Raw genomic sequence first — 17,663 nt, 5'->3', positions numbered from 1 at the left:
TCCATAGCTTCAATGCCTTCATCTTGCAGGAACTGCTGACACACTCCAGCCACATGAGGTCTGGCATTGTCCTGCATTAGGAGGAACCCAGGGCCAACCGCACCAGCATATGGTCTCACAAGGGGTCTGAGGATATCATCTCGGTACCTAATGGCAGTCAGGCTACCTCTGGCGAGCACATGGAGGCTGTGCGGCCCTCCAAAGAAATGTCACCCCAGACCATTACTGACCCACTGCCAAACCGGTCATGCTGAAGGATGTTGCAGGCAGCAGATCGCTCTCCACGGCGTCTCCAGACTCTGTCACGTCTGTCACATGTGCTCAGTGTGAACCTGCTTTCATCTATGAAGAGCACAGGGCGCCAGTGGAGACTTTGCCAATCCTGGTGTTCTGTGGCAAATGCCAAGCATCCTGCATGGTGTTGGGCTGTGAGCACAACCCCTATCTGTGGATGTCGGGCCTTCATACCACCCTCATGGAGTCGGTTTCTAACCGTTTGTGCAGGAGGTCATTTTGCAGGGCTCTGGCAGTGCTCCTCCTGTTCCTCCTTGCACAAAGGTTGAGGTAGTGGTCCTGCTGCTGGGTTGTTGCCCTCCTACGGCCCCCTCCACGTCTCCTGGTGTACTGTCCTGTCTCCTGGTAGCGCCTCCAGCCTCTGGACACTACGCTGACAGACACAGCAAACCTTCTTGCCACAGCTCGCATTGATGTGCCATCCTAGATGAGCTGCACTACCTGAGCAACTTCTGTGGGTTGTAGAGTCCGTCTCATGCTACCATGAGTGTGAAAGCACAACCAACATTCAAAAGTGACCAAAACATCAGACAGAAAGCATTGGTGCTGAGATGTGGTCTGTGGTCACCACCTGCAGAACCACTCCTTTGAGTGTGCTTTTTTATAATTACCAATAATCTCCATCTATTGTCTATTCCATTTGCACAACAGCATGTGAAATTGATTGTCAATCAGTGTTGCTTTCTAAGTGGACAGTTTGATTTCACAGAAATTTGATTTACTTGGAGTTATATTCTGTTTAAGTGTTCCCTTTATTTTTTTGAGCAGTGTATATTCATCTGAACTAACAGCCCTTCTAAGGACTAATACAGCTGCATATACAACTGGTGATAGCAGGAGTTAGGCAGGCAGATTTTGTGGACACTGCACATAGCAGAATGGGGTTTATTGCACGTTCTGTCTGCTACTGTTACAGATATCCATAGCCCTAGATATCAGGAATAATATTCTTTTTGCTCTTAATCCTAATTATTTGATTAAAAAGCAATATAATACATCATTTTAACTGCTCCATTTGCTTGTTAGCAGCATACAGCCAGTTGATTGTATTCGCATTGCTGTATTGTGGAAGCAGAAAAACTTGTCCATCATCAGACGTGATACCATATTACTGAGTTAATAATCGTCATATTTTTTGGAGCTTGCCAAATATTACACTCCAGTTAGTCTGCCAGTTGTATGTTGTTGAACCTAATTACACTTGGTTGCTGACCAACAGCATATTTGTGAACAATGTTGTCAGAATATTACGAAATTTTTAAAGACTGACAAAAAAAACATACAAAATCGAAGCTAAAATGGATTTTCCTGTTAGTAATGTTAAGAAATATTCTTTGTAGGGTCATGACTTGTATATAAGGCCAAATAACTAAAAAAAAAAGGTGTGGACTGTGGAAGAAATTTATTCAACCAGAATGAACACTCATTTTGAGCTTAGCAGCACCTGTCCCTATTGTAAATGTATCTAACGGATGTATCAATAGGAAATAGAATAGATTTGTATTTTTTTTCTCAAGCACCAGCAGCACGCAGTTTAAGGCATTAATACCTGGCTAGATTGGTGCAAAATGCTATCGATACTGCGATGCCTCATCCGTAAACAAATTTCAGATAAGACAAGTTAATATTCTAGAATATAGAATTTGAATTGTCCTTCCCATTGTTAAGCAGTGGATCTCCTATAGTGATGAGCGAATTTGTACGAAATCCGATTCAAATGTGGCACATTCGGATTCGTGATCAGAAATGCGAGCAAAATTTCTTAAATTCTGGAAAAATCAGCAACGTTCGACGAATAAATGCGGCAACGTGATTGCGGGGCAACTACAGCGTTTTTAACTCTTTTGCTAGCATACTGCTTGTGTATGATGAACGGGGGGACGTGGTAGATGAATTTGGGTGGCTGATGATAGCTTAGAACAGGTCAGGTCAGCGGCGCGCTTGTATTTTTTTTTTGTAGGCAGTAACTTAAGTCAGGAAAGCGCGGCTAGCCAATCAGTGCAGGAAGCATCCACACTGTCCAGACACAAGGGCTTCTGCAATTGGCTGCTGAAATCACATGTCCTCTCTATATAAAAACCGGCCAGGTTTCCTCAGCGCCATTTCATGCATGTCACTGCTGGAGACAGACGCTGCTGCGTGTGCTCTATCCTGTGTAATGAGAGATATTAGCTAGATAGATGGGCTCTTGTTTGGAAGTCAGATAGTGTAGATAAGTCCTGTGCTGTGTACCTGTTCAATCGACCTTGCAGCACTTATTTCCTTGTGCAATTACTGAGATTCTGACAGAAAGTGCAGGGCCCATGAAACAGAACAGTGTTGTGCACCGGTTGTATTGTGCTCCATGCAGGAGTATACCTTCAATCTATTTTTGCACTTGTTAATGTGATAAAGCAATCAAGCCCTTGTAGGCCACTTTTTGATTTTGTGGGTTGAAATTCAGCTATCTGCGGAGCTTGTCAGTGCAGAGCTTCTGAGTGCAGAGCACAAAAACCTTTCATTTGCTAATGTGTGCAAGCTGTGTTAGCCCAGTTTGTCATTTTTTGGTGGGTGAACTTCAGCTGTATGCACAGTAAAACAAATATTTTTTTTCTGTTGGCAGGCAGAGTCCACAAATTTTTTTTTTGTGTCACAAACGTCATACACTCTGCTAAAAGTCACCTACAATCTTAGTGGCGGTGAACCTCAGCTGTTTTCAGAGTAAAAAAATAGATTTTTGTCTTGCTAGGCAGAGTCCACCAAATATTTTTTTGCGTGGCAAACGTCATACACTCCACTATACATCAGCTACTATGCTAGTGGCAGTGAACTTCACCTGTTTTCAGAGTAAAATATTTTTTTTTCTGTTGCTAGGCAGAGTCCACCAAAGATTGTTTTGTGCAGCAAACGCCATGCACTCTGCTATATGTCAGCTACTACGTTAGTGGTGGTGAATTTCAGCTGTTTCAGAGTTAAAAAATATATTTTTTCTGTTGCTAGCCACAGTCCACAAAATATATTTTTGTGTCACAAACGTGATACACTTTGCTAAAAGTCATCTACAATTTTAGTGGCGGTGAAATTCAGCTGTATGCAGAGCTCATGCAGAGTAAAAAAAATCTATTTTTACTGTGACAAACGTGTCACAGCAGGCTAGATCTGATTTTGAAATATCTTAGAGCATATATTCTTTGTTATACAAGCCTCATTCACAGTCAAAAAATACTTTCTTCGATTCCTAACGTTATACAACAGGGGATATCTCAGTTTGAATTAGTTTGGAGAATATATCTTCTGTTATACAGGCCTCATCCACACTAAAAAAAATACTTTCTTCTGTTACTAACGTCATACACTAGGGGACATCTCAGGGTGCCAAGGGAGGGTGGTTCACTTCGATCGAGTGGGGTTGGCGATACCAGAAAAACTGTTAGTGAAGCTGTTAGTGAAGGCGAGGAATAAATGGAAGAGGAAGAGGTGATGGGTGAGCAACAGTCAGAACATGAAGAGGATAATCATCCCCTCTGTGTTTGTGTTTGGCAGGAGGGAATGGAGGAAACAAGCATCAGAATTACCCAGCCACCAACACAGCATGAGCTTGAACCTCAGGAAAGAGGCCAACATATGAGTGCGATCTTGCTGCACTATCTGCAACATGAGCCCCACATAGTTATGATTCGAAATAGTGCTGACTACTGGGTTGCCACTCTGTTGGATCCACGTTAGAAGAGTAAATTTTGCCAGATGCTTCCCACCCTGGAAAGGGACACACGAATGATGGAGTATCAAAACACGCTTTTATACAACCTTAATATAGGTTTTCCCCAAGCCAGCAATGAGGCACATAGAGATCATCGCAGCTCTACACTTCCAACCTCAGGCACGTCAATTCGCAGCAGTAGTGTAAGAGGCAGAATCAATTTCTGTGAGTGCTTTCACACATTTTTTAGACCAGCTCGTGCACCTGCTCAACAGAGTACAAGTCTGACATGTGGTGAATGACTGGAGAGGATGGCGCACTCCTGGTTAGGTTTTCATCTCCTGGGTTGGTCGTAAGGGAAGAGGTTTTGGTCTCCATCCATTTGTATAATTATACTGTAGTGAAATTAATTATTTGGTGCAAATATACTCCTCCACAAAGGGGTGCACACAAACATGATAAACTCAAAATTTGTTTCCAATAAACAACCATCAGCCGCCCCATCAAACACACCTGCTGCTTCTTCCTCCTCCTCTGTTACCGTGCCAAGTATTGTCATGGAGGTCTCTGACCGCAGAACCTAAGGTTGAATACTTGCTCCAGTAAGGCTGAGTGAGAGCCCGTCAGCTTTAACAGAAGCTGACATGTCTACTGTGTTTCTTTCACTGAGCACACCACATGTTTCTCAATCCACCGTAACATCTCCGCCTGCACCTCACTCACGGTCTAGCAGTTTGTCCATTTCACCATATTCTCCCTTTCTCAGCACTGCAGCCAGCCCTCGATCCTGTAGATGTGGTCACGTAAAAGATTGTTTTCTCCTACACATGACAAAGCTAAGAGGTTGAAATCCAGCATCTCCAATCTGTAGTCCACGGAAATGGTGGTCTTAGGCCTTAATTTTTTTTAAATGTGAAAAGTTCTGATTGTGTCTCCATCTGCTGGGTTGGCTTTAGTGGAAGCGGTGTCGGTCCCCATTATACTACTTAAACTCTAGTGAAATTGATGCCACTTTGGTGGTTTTAAGCCCTAATTTATTAAAATGTGAACACTCCTGATTGGGGCTCCATCTACTGCGTTGGCTGTAGGGGAAGAGGTGTCATTCCTAATTCTACAATTTCTACTGTAGTGAAATTGATGCCACTTTGCTGTTGTCTGCCAATAATTTTTAAAAATGTACAGAATCCTGATTAGGTCTCCATTAGTGATGAGCGAGCACTAAAATGCTCGGGTACTCATTGCTCGGGTCGAGCAAATTGGAATACTCGGGTGATCGACCCGAGCAACGAGCCCAATGTAAGTCTATGGGAAACTCGAGCATTTTTCAGGCGGCTCCCCCCGGCGGTCTACAGAGGGCCTGAAAATTGCCCAAATCGATGGGAACAGTGCTCAAATGACATGGAGATAGCATGGGGAAGACATCTGGAAGCATTTCTGACTCCCAGATCACTCCTGTCAACAACGTGGTCAGAGGTATTAAGCCACTTTTACGGACTCACAATAAAACATTGTGCTCTGTGGCTGTCACCGCTCAACATACAGCCTGGCATGGCCATGTGTGACAATGGGCGGAACCTGGTGACGGAGAAATGACAGCTGGAGGAAATACAGTTTCCCTCTATTCCAGTCCTTTCACCAAGCTAAAGAATGTGGCTGTGGGGAAATACAAATCCCACGGAAAAGCTGTTTCAGATTGAAAAACATTTTGCCCACCAGACGATTTGATTCTGAGGGCTCACCTTTCTCCCCCGCTCAAGAGCCCCATAGCAGCTGCAAAGTTAGCGCTATCATGAACTCTCCTGATGTAGAAGCCAGGGCACACCAGAGGATTCTCTGGTGGGACCGTCCAACCCTGCCAAGAAGCAGTCCTGGCTAAGAAAAGTGTGTGGAAAAGTTCCCGGACACTCTATGGCTGCTTTTTTTACTGAGGTGGAAACCCACGCAAACATGGGGAGAACATACAACGTCCTTGCAGATGTTGTCCTTGCTGGGATTTGAACCCAGGATCGCAGCGCTGCAAGGCTTCAGTGCTCACCACTGATCCAATGTGCTGCCGTTCACCCTCTAATATCTAACAGGCTGGAGAAACTTACACCTACTTCCACTCTATCTTCAGCTCCTTTGTGAGAAATTAATGTATTTGGGCAGCCACTCAGTCTAACAAATAAAATTCCTGAGAAGGAAATTGGGGATGGCTTTGCTACTGTTACTGGGGGCAGTGCTAATACCATGGCGTCATACCATAGTTTACTGGAAATATTCCAGGCTGGTAGGAGGCAAGCAAATTCCCACAAAAAAGTACCAGCAGTAATGTTCAGGCACCCCCACTTGTAGAAGGCGGAGACAACATCGGGAGAAATAGTGACGGCTTGGGACCGAGTATGGACACGAGGCATGAGGTTGTGAAAAGCTTCCGCCTCCATGAGCCTAAAAAGCCACATTTCAAGTGCAAGCAGCTGCCCAGAAATCTGGCAGTTTAGTATTGTAGCTTGTGGGTGGGTGGCTGGCTGCATACTTGCGCTTGCATTCCAAGTAACAGAAAACTAAGCAGATGGTGGCCTGTATCATCATCATGGCCTTACCTCAGCACTATGAACTCTCCTGAAAGAGAAGCCAGGGCCCACCAGACGAGTTTCCGTCCAACCCTGACGAGAAGCAGCCCTGGCTAAGAAAAGTGGGGGGGAAGGTTACCGGACACTCTCTGGTTGTTTTTTTTAATGTGGATCGGATGTGCTCATGCATGTTATTTCTCAAACTGGATTGCAGATCAGGCCAGTGCCCAACTCTGTAGTCATGAAATTATATGCGCAAAGAAAGATGTTTGTGTGTCAAAGCACCACCGAGAAGTGCGAGTTGATGTTGAACAGGCTGCCATTGCTTCTGCAAAAGCTGCTTTGGAGGACTTCCTGAGAGAATTGACAGCTGGGTAGATATGGTTTCCCAAGTCCTTTCACCAAGCTAAAGAATATGGCTGTGGTGAAATACAACTCAGCAAAAAAAGCTGTGGACTAGCTCCGTACCGTCCCTGGCCACATTCATCTGTCTACGTGTTTGTGGTTAGGCGGTCCTTCCCAGTAAATGCATTGGGGAGGGCACGGGTAATCTTGTGGGACCCGTGCTTTTGGAAGACGAAGACGACACTGGGAGAAACAGTGGTGGCTGGGGACTGAGTATGGACACCTGGCCGCCTCTGGCATGAGGTAATGAAAAGCTTCCACCTCCACGAGCCTAAAAAGCCACATTTCAAGTGCAAGCAGCTGTCAAAAATTTGGCAGTATAGTATTGCAGCCTGTGGGTTGGTGGGTGGCTGGCTGCATACTTGCACTTGCATTCCAAGGAATGGGGTAGGGACAACTGAACTCTGCACTTGGATGTGGACGGTGATTGTTGCAAGTCTGCAACGACAGGTGCATAGCGGGAGGCATCTTTGCATGCGCCAAGGATTACTTATTATGGGCACACTTTTAGGCAGTGATCTGGGAATCAGAGATGCTTCCAGAGGTCTTCCCCATGCTGTTCCCATGTCTTTTCAGCACTGTATGCATGTGTCTGATGATGTGTCACACACCACATGGCCAGATAAGGTTGTAAAATGTTAAAATCAAATTTCCTGGTGAATGCATTTGTCTTGGTTGAAAGCAATGCAAAAGTGCAAAAACGCATCAAAAACGCTACTTGTGAACCTAGTCCAAGGTGTGGAGGAGTATTTTTGTTTTTGGTAATTACTAGTTTGTATGGGCACTTCAGGGGCATTATTACTTTAAAGGGGGCACTCAGATATCAATATTTTTTAAGGGGCATTGTCACTTTATAAAGGGTTCCTCTTGGGAATTATAACTTTCAAAGAGGTACAGAGGGGCTAACATTATTTTATATTACTTTCAACCACCTGGGCCAATATTTGTCCCTATTTTGGGAGCACTGTCTACTTGGAATTATTGTTTTCATGGGCACTGAGTCCATAGCACTTTTTTGGGAAATGTTAGATCTCTAATGCAGCAAACTCTGTCAAGTTAAGGCTGAAAGAAGTTTTTAATGGGTGTGGGCCACATGAGAAAGATGAGAAAAGTTAGGTTAATAGTACTTAATCCCAGCTATGGTCTACAGTACTGGTACTGTTGAGTGGAACTATTTGTCTTGGCCCTTGTACACTGTTTATTCATCAGTAACAGACTGTTCTTCTGCTGAAGATTCCACTATATCTACAGTATGTTGAACCCCTAGTTATGCATTTGAGCTATGTTCATGGTCCCTAAATATAGTACGATTTTTTTATTAGAAATTGGTTATTTTTTGTAATCCATAGAAAATAAACACAATCCAAAAAATTACTGTTTTTTATTTTTCTTGATTTCTGATTCTACAGCACTTAGACTATGACTCCTGACTTGCTTGTCTCTCCTGAATACTAGAAATGCTTATATTTCCGAAGAAGGTTCTTTTTAGGTAAAATGACCTTTTTAGAAAATTCAAAAATTGCCTGTTACGGAAGTTGTAGATTAGCGGACTTAAAAGGGGAGTCAACATTGAATGGTGGATTGCTGTGGCCAAGTCATTCTCAGAGGAGTACCTTGCTGCAAGCGCAATGTAGATAAAAGCAATGCTTCCATAGAATATTAATGCCATAATGAGATGAGATGCACAAATGGAAAAAGCCTTTTTCCGCTCTTCGGAAGTCTTCATCTTCATTATAGATGCCAAAATATAGATATATGTCACACAAATAGACAGTGAGCTTAATGTGATGGTAAAGGAACTGATTATCAATTCCAACATGATGCTGAGTTTGTTGTCGCCACATGCTAACGTTAGCAGTGGAGAAGAGTCACAGAACCAATGTTTTATTTTATTTGGTCCACAAAAAGGCAAACTGGAAACTATGAAGAGCAAAGAACATGCTGTAACAATGCCAAGGACATAGCAAAGAATTATCAGATTCTTGCAGGATTTCATAGTCATTATAGTATGGTAGTGAAGAGCTTTGCATATTGCAATGTAGCGATCGTAGGCCATAGCACTTAAAAGGAAATTTTCTGTTATTAGAAAGACATGGAAAATGTACATTTGTATAAAGCAACAATTTAATGAAATATTGGCATTTTCTTCCAAGACAAGAGTCAATAAGGTAGGATAAACTGTGGTGACTATGCCAAGCTCAGTCACAGATAAGGCAAAGATGAAATAGTACATGGGTTTGTGAAGACGAAAGTCAAAAGTGACAGCAAGTAATATAATAATATTGCTAACTATAATTATAGCAAAAAGTATAAGTAAAAATGTAAAAATGAGATGACGGAAATAACGTATAGTCGTAAAGCCTACAATAATAAACTCATTGATAGAGTGGTTGTGATACATTATTTCAAATGCTTCAGTTTTATCTTTTTTTCTTATTATTATTTGTGTTTAATTCAAATTTTTATCCTAAAAATATAATATTTTTCTAAGTTTGTTTACTAAAAAAATCTTACATTACTTATCTATTTAGAAAAATGTAAAAAAGAAAGCAGCACCAATCCACTAAACCCCAAAATTCAAGTAGCACAAATGGCATTCTTCAGTAAGATCCTTGAAAAATATTTATTCCGTGCCCAAGGTATACAACGTCTCTAGCCTTTATCAGGTTCTAATAAAGTGCTAAAAAGTTTTTTTCTAACAGACAGATTGAAATATATAACTGTTCAAATATTTTATTATGTTAGATTATTTTTATATTATAATTTCTTAAAATATTATCTGTTCAAGAGGAAAATAAAAAAAATATATACCCTGGAGAATAGAATAGAATATTGGTGAAATATTAAAAAAAAGAAAAAAAATATATATAACTGTTGTGAATGTCAATTATAATAATTATAAATTGAAATGAGCAATGAACAATTCTCCAGTAGATAATGAAGACATCCAAATGTATTAGCTAAAATAGACCCCATCAAGCTTATATATTTTAAAAATAAAAAATGTAACTTAAAAATTTGTAGAGATTCATGGAAATTATTGTCTAATGTCACACAAAGTTCATTGTATGTATTTCCCAGGTTAGGAAAATATATCTGAGATGAATATTTTCTCAAAGTGTTGAGTGAAGGTAATTCTTCTTAAATGGAGCTGAAATAACAAAAGCATAAAAAAAATGTGAACTATGTTTAGACTATTATTTTGATATTTTTTATTAATTATTGTTATTTTTTTATATACAGGTATAAATAAAATGGCAATATGAAATCTGGGTTTCCACACACTAATGACCCCATCAACAACACATCATTTATAGCTGTTGTTCTAATTGGGGTAACGTTTAGATCATCATAAGCTTGTGGGTGTTTTGGTCACTGCCCCTACATCCACTATTGTTAGGCGACAGTAGCCTGAGGTCAAGTTACGACGTTACCATGATGGCACAGCATGCAGTGATGTTAGAGGTCTACTCAAGACCTGGAGGAGAGAAAAGCAGGCTGAATAGGATGCTCATGGCAGGGGAAACCAAAAAGAAGTGGCATGGATGACCCGATGGTGGGCTGTGAGGCATAAGAACAGGTAAGCAGTTAGATATTTTTATTTTATTTTTAAAACCTTTTGAAAGTCATTTACGGTTCAGCAAAATGAATCCCACAGCTTATTACCATATTGTTGAATTGCCAAAAATCTGTATTCTGGAAAATACAGGTTTCTGTTAAATTTGAGGCAAAATCAATTCCACTTGAATAAAGTCGTTCATTTCTAGCACCTATCCGAAGTCTCAGCTGGAATTATTCTTAATTCTGCAGTCTAAGGAGCTAAATTCTCCCAGAAGTTCCTGCCAGATCAGTGTGTATTTTGTATTCTTCATATGGAGAACTTCACGGCAATCTTGTTGGGATATCAAACTTATTCTCTTTGTGACATGCAGAAGTAGTGCTGTTGCTTCAGAAGCATCCCAAACCCATGCTGACTCTGGTTAATCATAAGAATGAAGTGATTAACCAGAGTCAGCATGGGTTTGTAACTAACAAGTCATGTCAGACTAACTTAACTTCCTTCTATGACAGAATCACTGACTGGCTGGATCAGGGAAATGCTGTAGATATATTATATCTTGACTTCAGCAAAGCATTTGACAAAGTATCTCACACCATCCTTATTGAAAAAATGACTATGTATGGAATGGACAAGGCAACTGTTAGGTGGATTCATAACTGGCTTAGTGATCGGACTCAAAAAGTGGTCGTAAATGGCTTCACATCCAGTTGGATGAATGTCTCAAGTGGGGTACCACAGGGCTCTGTCCTGGGACCTGTATTGTTCAACATCTTTATCAATGATTTAGATGAAGGAATTGAGGGTAAACTGATTAAATTTGCTGATGACATGAAGATAGGAGGGATAGCTAATACTAGAGAAGAGAGAGAGAGGATTCAAAAAGATCTAAATTATCTGGAGCAATGGGCAGCAAGTAACAGAATGTTTTTTAACAGGGAAAAATGGAAAGTACTACATCTGGGCAATAAAAATGAAAAAAAGCATATACAGAATGGGAGGAATAGAGCTAAGCAACAGTACATGTGAAAAAGAGTTAGGTATACTAATAGATCAAAGACTGAACATGAGTCAACAGTGTGATGCAGCATCAAAAAAGGCAAATACAATTCTGGGATGTATTAACAGAAGCATACAGTCTAGATCACGTGAAGTCATTATCGCACTTTACTCCTCTTTGGTCAGACCTCATCTGGAATACTGTGTCCAATTTGGGGCACCACATTTTAAAAAAGACATTGACAAACTGGAGCAAGTTCAGAGAAGAGCGACCAGAATGGTGACCGGTCTGCAAACCATGTCCTATGAGGAACAGTTACAGGATTTGGGAATGATTAGCTTGCAAAAAAGAAGACTGAGAGGTGACTTAATAGCTGTCTACAAATATCTCAAGGGCTGTCACATTGTAGAAGGATCATCTTTATTCTCATTTGCACAAGGAAAGACTAGAAGCAATGGCATGAAACTGAATGGGAGGAGACACAGATTAGATATTAGAAAAACATTTTTGACAGTTAAGGTGATCAATGAGTGGAACAGGCTGCCATGAGAGGTGGTGAGTTCCCCTTCAATGGACGTCTTCAAACAGAGGCTGGACAGACATCTGTCTGAGATGATTTAGTGAATCCTGCTTTGAGCAGGGGGTTGGACCAGATGACCCAGGAGGTCCCTTCCAACTCTACCATTCTATGATTCTATGATCCAGCAACTAGTGGGGTTAACACAGTCACAGGAGACAGAGAGTGTTTTAGCAGAGCCCCAGGAGGATTGTGGGGAACTTGTTATTGAAGTCTGGCTGAAGATGAAAAGCTGAAGAGAAAGGTGGTATGTTATCTGGATCTGACACCAGGCAACTGAACAGGATTCAGATCAGGAGAGAAACTATACACAGGTCAGATAAACTCCCTGAACTAACAGTGCACAGTATTATCAGGCAGGAAGATAAGGACTGAAGGAATTGTGTCACAGGGATCATCTCCCTCATCAAACCTTCCCCCCTCCATCTCCATGCAGGATAAAGAATGCTGTGTACTATTGTGTCCTTGTGAAGGAAAAACCTGTGATTGTGAATGCATAGAAGTGTGCTGCTAAGAGATCTAATCTATGCTGAATTATGCTACTGAAGAGACTGTAATACTGTGCCTTGTGAAGAAACTACTGTATTGTTACTGGAGCCGGTTGCTCAAGAAACTCAGACTGTACTGTAATGAAGATTGTTGCTGTAATATCCATGAATTGCACTGGCCATGTTTCAGATTAAATTCCACTGTTAAACTGTTAAATAAGACTCTTGTCAGATGTGTCTGGTCAGCAATTGAATCTATCATGTGTCTGAGGATTTCAAAGAATTCATGAAACCCGTCTCACCCTATCTGAACCTAACGGCATGCGTGTAACATTGGTGGCCCGTACTGGGAATCCTGAGTGGGAATTAGCATGTAGAGGGAGAAGAGGAAAAGTGTCTGGAAAAACACAGCAGCCCAGCACCTCAATTCAACTCTGCTACACCAGTTAAAGGGAACCAGCCCTAAAGAAAACTAACTAGCAGCAATGGATGTGGAAATACAAATGGACAGAATTAGTGAGCTGCTTCTTCAGTTAACCTGTGAAGAATTGAGAACAGTAGCAGAACATATAAAGATGTCAGAAGAACAGGTTTCTAAAGCACACAACCGCAGGCAACTGTTAGCTGCCATTTATCAAAACTGGATGAGCTGGGAGAGAAAGAAGCTGAAGATGTTATGGGGACTTTCCTCCAGGAGCTACCACAGTTTCTCACCAGGTTGAAGTTGGAGGATGGAGGGCAGCACCAATTACCAAAAGAGGGAATCTCTGTCTGAAGACAACTACAGGAATTGAAAGAACAATTCAAAGCCTTAACAAGAGCCCTGCAGGAATCGACCAAAACCTCTGAACGGGTGACAGTATCAGACAGAATCTTTACCCTGCTCGGGTTAGATAAACCAGGAAGACAGTCCTCTGTAATACCACAAATCACAATAAGGAAAGAATTCAAGATCCTGGGACAGATTGGACAGTGTGAACAGAAAGATAAACTATCTTATGTGAACTTGTTACACCAGATCGATGCAGGCTTACAGAAAGGCTACCAGTCAGATAAGATCGTCGAGGGGGTGGTGAAAGCGATCAGCCCAGGAATGAAACTCTGTTGTATGCTAGAAATGAAGAGTCAATTGACCCTGCAACAGCTGAAGATGATTTTAAAAGGGCACTATAAATAAGAGAGCACTTCAGAATTGTTCCACCGACTCATTAACATCTCACAGAAAAATAATGAATCACCCCAAAGTTTCTTATTCAGAGCAATTGAACTGAAGAATAAACTGTTGTTTGCATCCAGAGATGTTGAAGCAGATGAGAAGTTTGAGGCTGGGCTAGTCCAGAAGAAGTTCTTGAGATCATTGGGAACGGGGTTTATCAGCAAAGACATCAAGTTGCAGCTCAAACAGTACCTAGAAGATCCAGGCATTCTGGACAAAGTCCTAATTGAAAAAATGAATGAGGCAGCTAGTTTGGAATCAGAGAGCGATTAAACAAAGGCTCTGCTCCTAAAATCACCTAAAATCACGAAAATGAGTCAGCTGAAGTTGGAGACCCCCGTGGACAGTCCGAAGATCATCATGGAGAACCTCCAGTGCCACCTTCGAGAGGGAACCTTAAATCACCAACAAAAGAGAGGGCCGCCAGTGCTGACTGGGAGAAGTAATAGGAGAACTGCGAGTTGAGTTGATTGAGGTGAAAAGTTGATTCGTTCCAGGAAAGAACCTGTATCCCTCAGACCCAGGAGTGAGTTCCAAAACAGAAGATACACGGTTTGTGAAGTGTGCCGTTCATCAAATCAGAGTACAGTGTGTGTCCACTGTCTAAGATGTGGTGAGGAAGGACATGATGCCAAGGAATGCCAATAGTCACGGTTGTTTGGGTTAAAAGACAGGAGGTTGCCAGTGCGGGGCAACTGGTAACCGTGACATGGAGGAGGCCCCAGAAGCAAATCCAAATGTCACCAAACCCCAGAACGGCGCATTAGGTAAAACGGCTGCATCAGTACTATCCCCAAATGTGTTCCCATCTACAACAGCTGAAAGAGAGACAAGGGCATCAGTTACTTAAAGCCCAATGTGGAGGTCAAACAATGTACTCCTGGGAGGAGGATTCCTTGGTCAGTAAAGATAGCCTCATCAGCCAAATCGGTGAAAGGTGCTTTATACAGTGCCAGCTAGATCGCCTCCTGGTAAAAGCACTGTGGGACACCAGAGCCCAAGCGAGCCTTTTAAATGAAGAATGGAGAAGGCTCTACCTGTTACATACCTGCCTCCGGTCGCTAAAAGAACTCTTAGGACCAGTGGAACTCCATGGCAAAGCTGTCAACCAGACCGAAATCCCTTTCATAGGTTGGGTGGAAGTGACTTTCCAACTGAGGGCCACGAAGAACAGCAACATCATTGAGATTTAGGTACCTTTTCTCGTGACCAGTGATCAAACCGTGGCAGAGAATCCTATCCTGGGTTATAATGTAATCAGTGAGATCATCACAAAACACAAGTCAGGGACGCTGGTGGTGGATGTAATTGCACATCACTTGCCATACCAAAGCTCTAGCAGAAAATGTGATTCATAGAGTAAAGAAAGAACCGAATACAATGGACCTAAAAGAAGTCAAGGTAGGCTGGCGCCCAATCATCATCCCTGCAAACCAAATGGTGGGGGTGAGGTGTGGAGTCTGGGTAGAACCAGGAAGAAAAGTCCAGAAAAGACTGTTCGTGCCAAAAGACTCCTCAGAGCTTCCGGGACGCCTAGTTCAAGGTGAGACTGTGCTTACGATCCCTACTGGTGGGTTTGCTCGAGTGACAGTACCGGTGATGAATACTACTAAACACGAAATTGGACTGGATCCAAAGACTGTTTTAAGTCACATTGAAACCGTTAAAATGGTATATCCAGCCAGTGTTAGACCCGCCCAGGGGTCTACCATGAATTCAGTCTCCCCACTACCCAGGGGTTGCCCAGGGGAGGAAATTGCATGATCCACCTCAGGGTCCTGGGATTTCCCAGTATCCCTGGAACACTTGTGTGCTGAAGATATAGCGATAGCAAAACAGATGCTGAGAGAAGAGTGTCATGCATTCTCTAAAGATGACTCTGATATAGAGTGTATCCGGTCGTTGCAATAGAAAATGAATTTAAAAGACACGACCCCAGTAACCAGAAGTTACATGTCTGTGCCGAAACCATTACACCGTGAGGTGAAAGAGTATTTACAAGATCTAATCAACAAAGTTTGGGTCCAAAAGTCAAAGTCATCTTATTCCTCTCCTACTGTTTGTGTTAGGAAGTAGTGATGACCGTTGTCACGAACAATTTGAGAAAAATTCGGCTGTTCGAGGTTATGTTCGATAACTGTTCGTGCACCAAAATCATAACTGGATTTTTTCTCAGTAATGATGAAAATTAATGTTAATACGCAGTTTGAGTATACAGCGGGGTGGGGGGAGGGGCAGGGGATGGATCTCTGCAGGAACAATGAAGATCTCCATTTTTTTTTTCTCTTTCCCGCATTTACAGTGGGGAGGTGCAATCTGTCAGCCTATCAGCAGCGCACACACGGAGCGAAGTGCTTTTTTTCACACAAGCAAGGGCATGTGTCATTGGCAGTGTATGTCACATGTCCTTGCCCTATAAGACCAAGCCATTTTCCCCGTCGCCACCATTTTCTCACTGCTGCAGCTGCGTGTTAGACGGCACCGCTGTTGCTGTGTGCGCTATACCTTGTTAATTTCAAGCCAATTTTCGCACAAATCTACAGATAGCTTGGGAGTAGGGAATAGTTGTGATTGCAGTCCTTTTAAGGACTAGATTACAGCATTTCCTACGACTTTTATCAGGCAGGTCTGTGCTCCTAAATAGATAGATTGTGGGAGTAAAGGCTAATTGTAATTGGAGTCCTTTTCAGGACTAGGTTACATCAGTTCCTATCAGTTTTTGCCAGGCAGGTCTGTGCCAGTGCTGTGCAAGTTTTTTTCACAGCATTTGGCTGAATCTAGCAAAGCTAATCCTTTTTGGCCTATTGCAGAGTGTGTTAGTCAGTGGAGTAGCCTATCTGTGTTGCAAGATATACCACCTGTGTATAGAATACCAATTTTTTTACTGCACCTAGTGAAGTAAAATCTTTTGGGCATAGCATCATTCTATTAGTCCATCTATACTGACCTCCATCAGGTTGCAAATTGAATATAATTTTTTTCTGCATCTAGCTCTGAAAAAATATTGGGCTTCTAGCTGTGTGTGGGACTTGTTGTATTAATCCATCTATACAGACCTCCATCAGGTTGCAAACTGAATATATTTTTTTCTGCATCTACCTCTGAAAAAATATTGGGCTTCTAGCTGTGTGTGGGACTTGTTGTATTAGTCCATCTATACTGACCTCCATCAGGTTGCAAACTGAATATATTTTTTTCTGCATCTACCTCTGAAAAAATATTGGGCTTCTAGCTGTGTGTGGGACTTGTTGTATTAGTCCATCTATACTGACCTCCATCAGGTTGCAAACTGAATATATTTTTTTCTGCATCTACCTCTGAAAAAATATTGGGCGTCTAGCTGTGTGTGGGACATGTTCTATTAATCCATCTATACAGACCTCCATCAGGTTGCAAACTGAATATATTTTTTTCTGCATCTACCTCTGAAAAAATATTGGGCTTCTAGCTGTGTGTGGGACTTGTTGTATTAGTCCATCTATACTGACCTCCATCAGGTTGCAAACTGAATATATTTTTTTCTGCATCTACCTCTGAAAAAATATTGGTTTTCTAGCTGTGTGTGGGACTTGTTGTATTAATCCATCTATACAGACCTCCATCAGGTTGCAAACTGAATATATTTTTTTCTGCATCTACCTCTGAAAAAATATTTGGCCTTCTAGCAGTGTGTGGGACTTTCTCTATTAGTCCATCTACAGTACAGACCAAAAGTTTGGACACACCTTCTCATTTAAAGATTTTTCTACATTTTCATGACTATGAAAATTGTACATTCACACTGAAGGCATCAAAACTATGAATTAACACATGTGTAATTATATAATTAACAATAAAGTGTGAAACAACTGAAAATATGTCTTATATTCTAGGTTCTTCAAAGTAGCCACCTT

The sequence above is a fragment of the Phyllobates terribilis genome, unplaced genomic scaffold (assembly GCF_046119375.1).
Source record: "Phyllobates terribilis strain yellow unplaced genomic scaffold, ASM4611937v1 Scaffold_6__1_contigs__length_29720123, whole genome shotgun sequence".
Lineage (NCBI taxonomy): Eukaryota > Metazoa > Chordata > Amphibia > Anura > Dendrobatidae > Phyllobates > Phyllobates terribilis.
The sequence above is the reverse complement of the archived record's forward strand: the minus strand, read 5'-3'. Positions refer to the sequence as shown.